This window comes from Helianthus annuus, chromosome 7 (assembly GCF_002127325.2).
Source record: "Helianthus annuus cultivar XRQ/B chromosome 7, HanXRQr2.0-SUNRISE, whole genome shotgun sequence".
NCBI classification, from domain to species: Eukaryota; Viridiplantae; Streptophyta; class Magnoliopsida; order Asterales; family Asteraceae; genus Helianthus; species Helianthus annuus.
In genome coordinates, this window is record NC_035439.2 from 101,110,919 (window position 1) to 101,118,898 (window position 7,980).

Below are 7,980 nucleotides of genomic sequence, written 5' to 3' on the forward strand. Positions count from 1 at the left end.
TTGATTCATCAATTGTGGTAAACATGCATGTGCATTCTTGATGACAACTTAAGACTTGTCCAGATCTAAAGAGGAGACAGATATGTTGTGAGATTAATTGAGAAAGAAATAGGGTGATGTTGGAGGTGATAGGCTTAGATCTGGTTGTGGGTGGTGGTGAGTGGAGGTGGTGGTGGATGAGAGAGAGGGCAATTTAGTTTTTTTTTTTTTTTTAAATCTTTTTGAGTTTTTTTTTTGCTAGTAAATAAGTAAAATGTTTAAATTGCCCTCATGTGCCTTGCACATGACCAGACTAAACTGATAAATTTAACCTGGTTAGTGGTAAAGGACGAAAGGTGTAATAAGTATTCCAAATTAAGGATTGTGATTGTAATTATTGAAGTTAAAGGCTATCAATTGCATTTCAGTACAAACATAAAGAACGGAAAGTTTAATTTACCCTAATAATAATAATAATAATAATAATAATAATAATAATAATAATAATAATAATAATAATATATGGGCCCACTTATTATAAAATAAAACATATAACCCTCTCCCATCTTTTCCGCCGTTCCCGCTCAGCTGAAAATCGAAACCATCACCGGTTTTAATGAAAAACCGTTGCCCAAAAACCAAAACCTTCTATTATCTCCATAACTTAACACATGGCAAAAAATATTCAAACGTTTTGTGTATGAAGAAACACTAGTTCAAATCCGCAGGGGATAGATCCTAAAGTTTGTATATCGACAAGGGATTTATCTTCTAAAATCTCTTCTTTGATTGGTATAGGTGTGTATGATATCCAAAACGAACAACATCGTGAGCTCATTAAAAGGAGAAAGGGTTCTTCTCTTATCCATACTCTGACGTGAGAATAAGTAATTGTCCTCAAAGAGAGAAACAGTATGTGTTTGTGTTTAGAGTGAGAGAGTAGATATTGGAATGCTTAAACCTTTAGTGGATGTTGGTATTTATAGTCGAAGGGTTAGAGAAGGAGATGGGCTGATGGGCCCATGGGTCAGACGTGGCTTTCAAGGAATATTCATTTGGCCCCCTATGACACGACAAGTAGTGTTTGCAAAGGTGGGAGTACGATGGCACATCGAGATTGGTCACACGTCACCTTCCAAATGTACTTGTTGTTACGTTTGTCATTAGTCCTTAGTGGAGATCATGGGGTAGTGAGTAGTATATGCTGATTGGCTACATGTTACTATCCTTTTGTATTGTTTATCCACAGGACAATTGTTAATCGTGGGATCGTCTAATACATAGCCCGACGCATGCTGATTGGCTGCAGGCTACTGTCATTTGTACTGGTAATAGTTTTGTGAGTTGGCATGGTTGTGCGCCCGAAAGAGAAGTGTGACGCCTCGCTTTTTGTAACTTTCCTTATTTCGCAAGTTCATTGTACTTTCCATTTATGGAAACTTGTAATCCTTTGTATTCGTATTTCACTTCATACGTTGTAATCCGAGACTTGAATCATAATGAAAATCCTATCGTTTATATACTTGTGTTACTCGTTATTCATGAATACTTGTTGATTATTTATGTTACATACATACTTTATACCATTTTAAATACAAGCTCATGCGTAGTCATACTTATTATACATGCAAAATACATTATTACATTCCTTTACTTATGCATAACAGTTATACATTGCACTTATATGCTTAAAACGCTTAAAATCGATCAAATCTAGCAAAATGCAACATTGGGCTTTTGGGCCTGTCACATTCGTACGAATAGGCTTGGCTCGGTTCGTACAGATGCGCATCCGCACCAAATTGCCACATCCACTCTATAACTACCAACTCATTCCTTCACTTCCAAACCTTCAACACTCGAATTTCTCTCTCGAACCAACATTGAGAAGAACCATTTGGAGCTTATCTCAGTCACTCCTAAGTGAGTATTTAGCTCAAAAACTTCTATTCTTCATCTAGTTCTTCTACTTTCTTTTGATTTCTACAAGTTTTTACATAGATTCTTCATCATCTATCACTTGGTTTCTCAGATTCGCTTGGGCAATCTGATACAAACTCTCAAACTACTAAGGACTAAGCTGAAAATGAAGTTTAAACTTTCAAAAACCTTTTTACAAACTTTTTAACTTCGAACTCAGCTGGATCTGGGGTTCTATGAGCTCACAAACTAAGACAATAGCTGTGGATTCAAGATTGAGCCAATTCCAGTTGAGTAGGTGACTAGTTCAAACAAAACTGAGCTAATTTACCCAAGGAACAGTTACATTCGTCCGGATGGCATGCACATTCGTCCGAAAGGGACTTCCCTTTCGTACGAATGTGACATCCTGGTTCGTATGAATGCAGTTGTTCATCACATTCCGACGATTTTCAAGTGTTGAATGACTGTCCAGATTGCTATTTTCCATATAGTTAGTTCTGGAACATCAGTGTGTGTTCTATGGGAACCTTGGTTTCCAAACTAGATCCACCACCTCACTTAAACTCATGTAACGAACCCCCAAACAACTTCCTAGACCTAGAACGAGTGAACTCCATCCAACCTCCGACATTTAGGATTACCTTTCCATGTCGTGTTAGCACACCTGGGTTGTATATTGTTCGGTTGTTTGGTTGAACTTACATTCTGTCTTTTCAATTCTATAATAGTGACCAACCGATCAGTTAACTAAGGTAACTGATTTGTGCTTTGGTCATCAATAACAAGGTTAAAACCTCCATGCATGACCCGTAGATTTGGATCCATCCATAGACCTGACCTAATATCGTTTGTCCAAAAAGAAAAAAAGTAGGTTTTTAGTAGTAGTTCATGAGACCTCGAATTCCCACGTTCCAGCTTGCATTATGCCAACAAGTCCCACCCCTAACTCTAGCTGAGAAGTTGAGTCACCCTGCTTCCTTTTTTTTTCAGAAAAAAGAATCGAATAAAGAAAGAGATAATCTATATCCTGTATTAATCATATGATCACTCTATGAATAGGTAAATTCTATGTGACCTCCCACCGTTCACAACATCCCTTGCTTCTCGCTGCGAATGGCTCCTCGGTGGAAGAGTAGAAGCGCTGGTCCCCTTCGGTCAAGTTGCTTGTACCTGCTGTTACCTACCGTGGGACCTCCGTCCCCGAAGTGAAGAAAGAGGAGCAGGAACAAGAGGTTGTCCTCTCCCAGCCCAGTAGTTCCGCAACTACTACCGTGGTTGTTGCCAACGGGGACCCATGGAAATAGTCCTTTTATGCAGTGGCTGTTTAGTCCATGGTCCATTGGATGGTCGGTGCAAGGATCTTCTGACTATATCAGACTTTAATATACTAAAATTATAGCTAATAAGACTTAAAAGAAATCACGAACGTAACTGCTAAATAGTTAAAATGTTCAAAATGAGAATCTGCTCAACAACAGTCCCTTCGTACGAATGTGCCCATTCGTACGAATGGCACATCCGTTCTAGACTCATTCGTACGAACTGTTTGTATTTCCGTTCTCGTTATTCTGCTTTCTTGTTCCTTGTCATTAATTATGTCGGGCAAGCCTGGACCCGTAAAACCACAAAAAGATCAGTGTTAGGACGAGTGCATGAACATAGTACACTTTCTGTTTATTTTCTATCTAATACTTTCGTATAATGCCTAGTATATTAAATTCCGTTACTTAATTCCGTAACTCTGACTCACACCTTCGTTTACCCTGTAGGGTGACCTACGTGTTCCTATACTAATTCCACCATCCCTTTGCTCGCCGGGTAGAATAACCTCGGTGTTCCTGTACTATGTCCACCTACTCCTGTCAAAACTATGCTCACAGAATTACTATCAATGACTTTAGCAAAACCGTTAGTATACTCGCATCCCCTCTTTCATTTTCACACTTTGGGTGCAATATGTTATCTTATAAACCTACACAGTTACACTTAGATTTTTATACAAAATGCACAACAATCCTAATACATGCATGCATACGTTATACTTGATACTTTAATCTGGGTTTGTAAGTTTTGTGTTGAACTTGTCGTTAACTTCGTACGAGCCTACCCTTAACATGTATAACGCTATAGGAGTAACGCACCGCCTGTGAACGTTGGGTCATGTTAAGATTCTTTTACCTGCGTTAAACTTTCGGTTGACTTGTTTTCTCACATGCCAGTTTGATGATTATCTTGAATAGCTAGTTTTCATTGAGGATTCGTGTCAACTTTTACTATTATGCTATGTAACAAAACTTGTATACTTGCCATTACGTTTGTATTGAACCACGTATTTTATAACATGTTGCAGGATGATGTTGATGAACTTAAAACTTGGCATAGCGACGATGCCTTAGATACACACCTAGAAATCTTAGATTTAAACTTGTTGTGTCAATTTTTGTACCATGCTATGTTGTACTTTGTTTTGTTGTATCGAATTATGTTTTTTTGAATTTCTTCAATTGTAATCCAACTTTTGATATGAAATGTAATCAGTTTATCTTAAATTCTATTATCACCTTTAGCGTTGTGTGCAATGAGCAATCTTTTTTGTCTCACTCCGATGATTCCGCCATCGGTTGGGGTGTGACAGATTGGTATTAGAGTCATAACTATAGGGAATTAGGTAGAATTGCGTGTTTCGACCTAGTCTATAGTCTAAGTACCCAAAGCAGACCTTTCCGAACGAACTGGACCATCTCGTACAAACTGCACTCGCTTCATGTGAAGTTAACAGTCCACTTCATATGAAGTGAGCTATTTGTTTCGTGCGAACTGAACTACTGTTTCGTGCGAACTGGTCAGTTTGTGATCCTTAAAATAATTAAATTCATCCTACTTGCTTCTATCTTTTCCTTTTGTTTTATTACATACAACATGTCTTTCCTAAAACATTTACACAATACACGTTGAAGACACTCATGATACAAACGAGACGAATTCACCAAAACAGGACTGAAACCCACAATTTGGTGAACGACTCTCACTCCGCTTATGCTATTTTGCACGAAATTACTCCAGAAATTACTCCATCAAGTTAGGAGTGAAATCCACATCTTGATGGTAAATTTCCAACTCAAACTCAAGTGGACCCTCGTCAAAGTGTCAGAATTCATTTTCTTGACCCGACGAGTACCAACCACACTTAGGGTATGACGTCGTCAAGTTAGGGGTGAAACTCGCATCTTTTCAACTAGTCACACTCCTCGATTTTCAATCCCACCAAAGTCTCGATTTTTCAATCGATTAGGGACGTGTAGTAACTGGAAGGGTAAAATACCGTTAATCGCTTCTCGATGAGAGTATTTTACCTATAGGCCAAAGAACATTTCCCTAATTCGAAAGGACTTCGATTCACTTTGGAATAGTCGACATTTCTAAACCCAAAACAATCTAATGTTTTATTGAGCCTTTCTTTTATGTTATCTCAATTTCTATGCATTTTAATACGTGTTACCTCGTTTATTTCAAAACCGATGCACGATTCACACGTCTCTGGCAATCAAAAAACATTAATAATCCCCGTGAACAAACTAAATTTATATTCTTTTTACGCAATCATACGTGTTTATAATTTGTGAATACTTGTTAAACTCATGCAATTTACGTGAATTATACGTGTTACATGAATACTTACTTCTCATCCGATCCTCCAGATGTCTTCCCCAAACTCAGGCAAGAAGTCTAAGAAGTCACACTCAGGTTCGAAGAAAGGATCCAATGACGGCGAGTCGATATCCAAGCAGGAACTTGTGGGATTAATCGCTGAACAAATGGCCGAGAAGATGGCCAAGGTTATAGCAGATATTGTGAGAAAAATCCAATCCCTCACTAAAACCCCTCATGCCTCCGTCGACTCAAAGGTGGAAACACCTAAGGCGACGTTTCTATTCAAACAATTCATGGACTGCAAAGCCCTCGTATTCACTAGCGAAGAGGGCGCTACTGCATTACTATGATGGTTCGATTCCATCGAGCTGACCTTCCTCCAAAGCGGTTGCCTGACAATCTTAGAACTCAAAACGCCACAGGAGTGTTCCGATCGACAACCCTCGATTGGTGGACTTTTGAGCGCAAAACATGAGGGAACGATGTAGCCCACACCCTACCTTGGGCTGACTTGAAGAAACTAATGAAGGACAAGTTTTTTCCTCCCAAAAAACTTCGGAAACTGGAGAACGAATTCTGGAATCTGAAGCAAGCCGGGGACAACAACGCTGGTCTCACTGCCCGCTTCAAGCAGCTAAGCATTTTGTGCCTTGGCCAATTTAACACCGTTGACAGAGCCACCAACAAATACATCCATTGCCTCCCCACCTCAATCATGAACCTCGTAGAGTCAGCTTCACCTAAAACTCTCGAGGACGCCTTTCATTTGGCAGCCTGACTTAACAACAACTGTGTTATTCGTGGGACTTCGGCGAAAGCTCCATCAAAGAACGCACATCAAGATACCACCGCTATTACCATTGTTGAACCCTCCTCCTCCCAATTGTTCAAGAAAAAGAAAGGCAACAAACAGAAGGCTTCAAGCCAAAACTGTGCGGTCGTCACTCCGCAAAACCCTAAACCTTTGCAATCTATTCCTCCCATTCCCAACACCGAACCACAAAGAAAACCCTACACTGGGACTCAACCTAAGTGTAACAATTGTCTTTACCACCACCAATCCAACGCACCATGCCGTTTGTGCACTAACTGCAATCGGTATGGGAACTTTGTGTGCGTGCGTTTTCGGATCGAATTCAAACTTTCCGATGATTGTAATGAACACGTATCACGTGTGGAATCCGTGTACGTGTTTGGATCGAACACAAGAATGTAATTAATGATTGATTATATTGATAATCTTTGACAAATACAAGCACCTTGAATCAATCTCCCACAAGTTCTCTCTCAAGCTCTCAAGTGGGCAAAAGTTCCAAAAGTCCTAATTGTTCAAGCTAAGCTCCCTATTTATAGGGAAAGCCTATCCTCCCCAAATACCGTCCATCTGCCCAGATGGAGCATTTTACATATATTTCATGGGGATAGGCCTATATCTAACAATGTAGACCTAATCAAGCTTAGATTCCTTAACGAAATATGTTCGTCATCTAAATATCTACAATTCTGAACCATGTCTTGAACATTTTCCGGCTATGATATGTGATTGACGAAAGTGATAGACATTATGCACTCACAGACTCCCCCTTGGACATGACTGCAGTCAATCTCGTAGCTTTCTATCTTCTCTCTCTCTGAGTCTTGTAAAAGCTTTGACAGTTTCAGCACCACCGACTTCCCAATGCCCTAACACGCTTCTCTTGATTCTGCATTCTGAATCAACTTCTCCTATCTTCAGACTCTATCTCCAGGCTTCCCCTTTCTTCAAGCTTCCGACGGTTTTTCAAGATCGACACCTGGCTCTTCGATTACAAACTCCCCTTGCTTTGAGCTCGTCTTCAGACTCCCCCTTAGACTCAGCTATCGGGATCGTAATCTGCCTTATCATCTGAAAAACTAGCAATTCCAAGCCATTTGTAAAATATTTGACAATTTAGGTCCAAGATCGAAAATCTAGCTCTAAACACAAATATTTAACAGTGACATCTTTTCAGTCAGCCAGAATCAGTAATCTGGCTCTAAGCATAAACGTAACAATATGTAATCATCCAGGATCGCTCGACTCTACTCCCCCTATCAAATAACTATATCTGAGAGTTAAGCATCCAAAATCCTCACAGATAATCATCCAAGTCCAAATTAATGACCTTGAAGATTTTCAAAAACTGTTTTTGATTTTTATTTAAAACCTTAAGTTTCAAATTAATGAACTGGTTTATTTTTCAGAAACATGTTCAGCATACTTTGGATTTTGAAACATAGCTCTCAGACAACGGTTGTTGAAAATAAAGTAAAAACAAAATCTTTTTGTATTTTTCAAAGTTTATGCTAAAACTTACTGAAAATCTTTTTGTAATTTTTTCTTTAATGAAATGCAATAAGAAATATTTACAGACAATATTTTTGTTTGAGTTCGTGTCAGAGGATCGT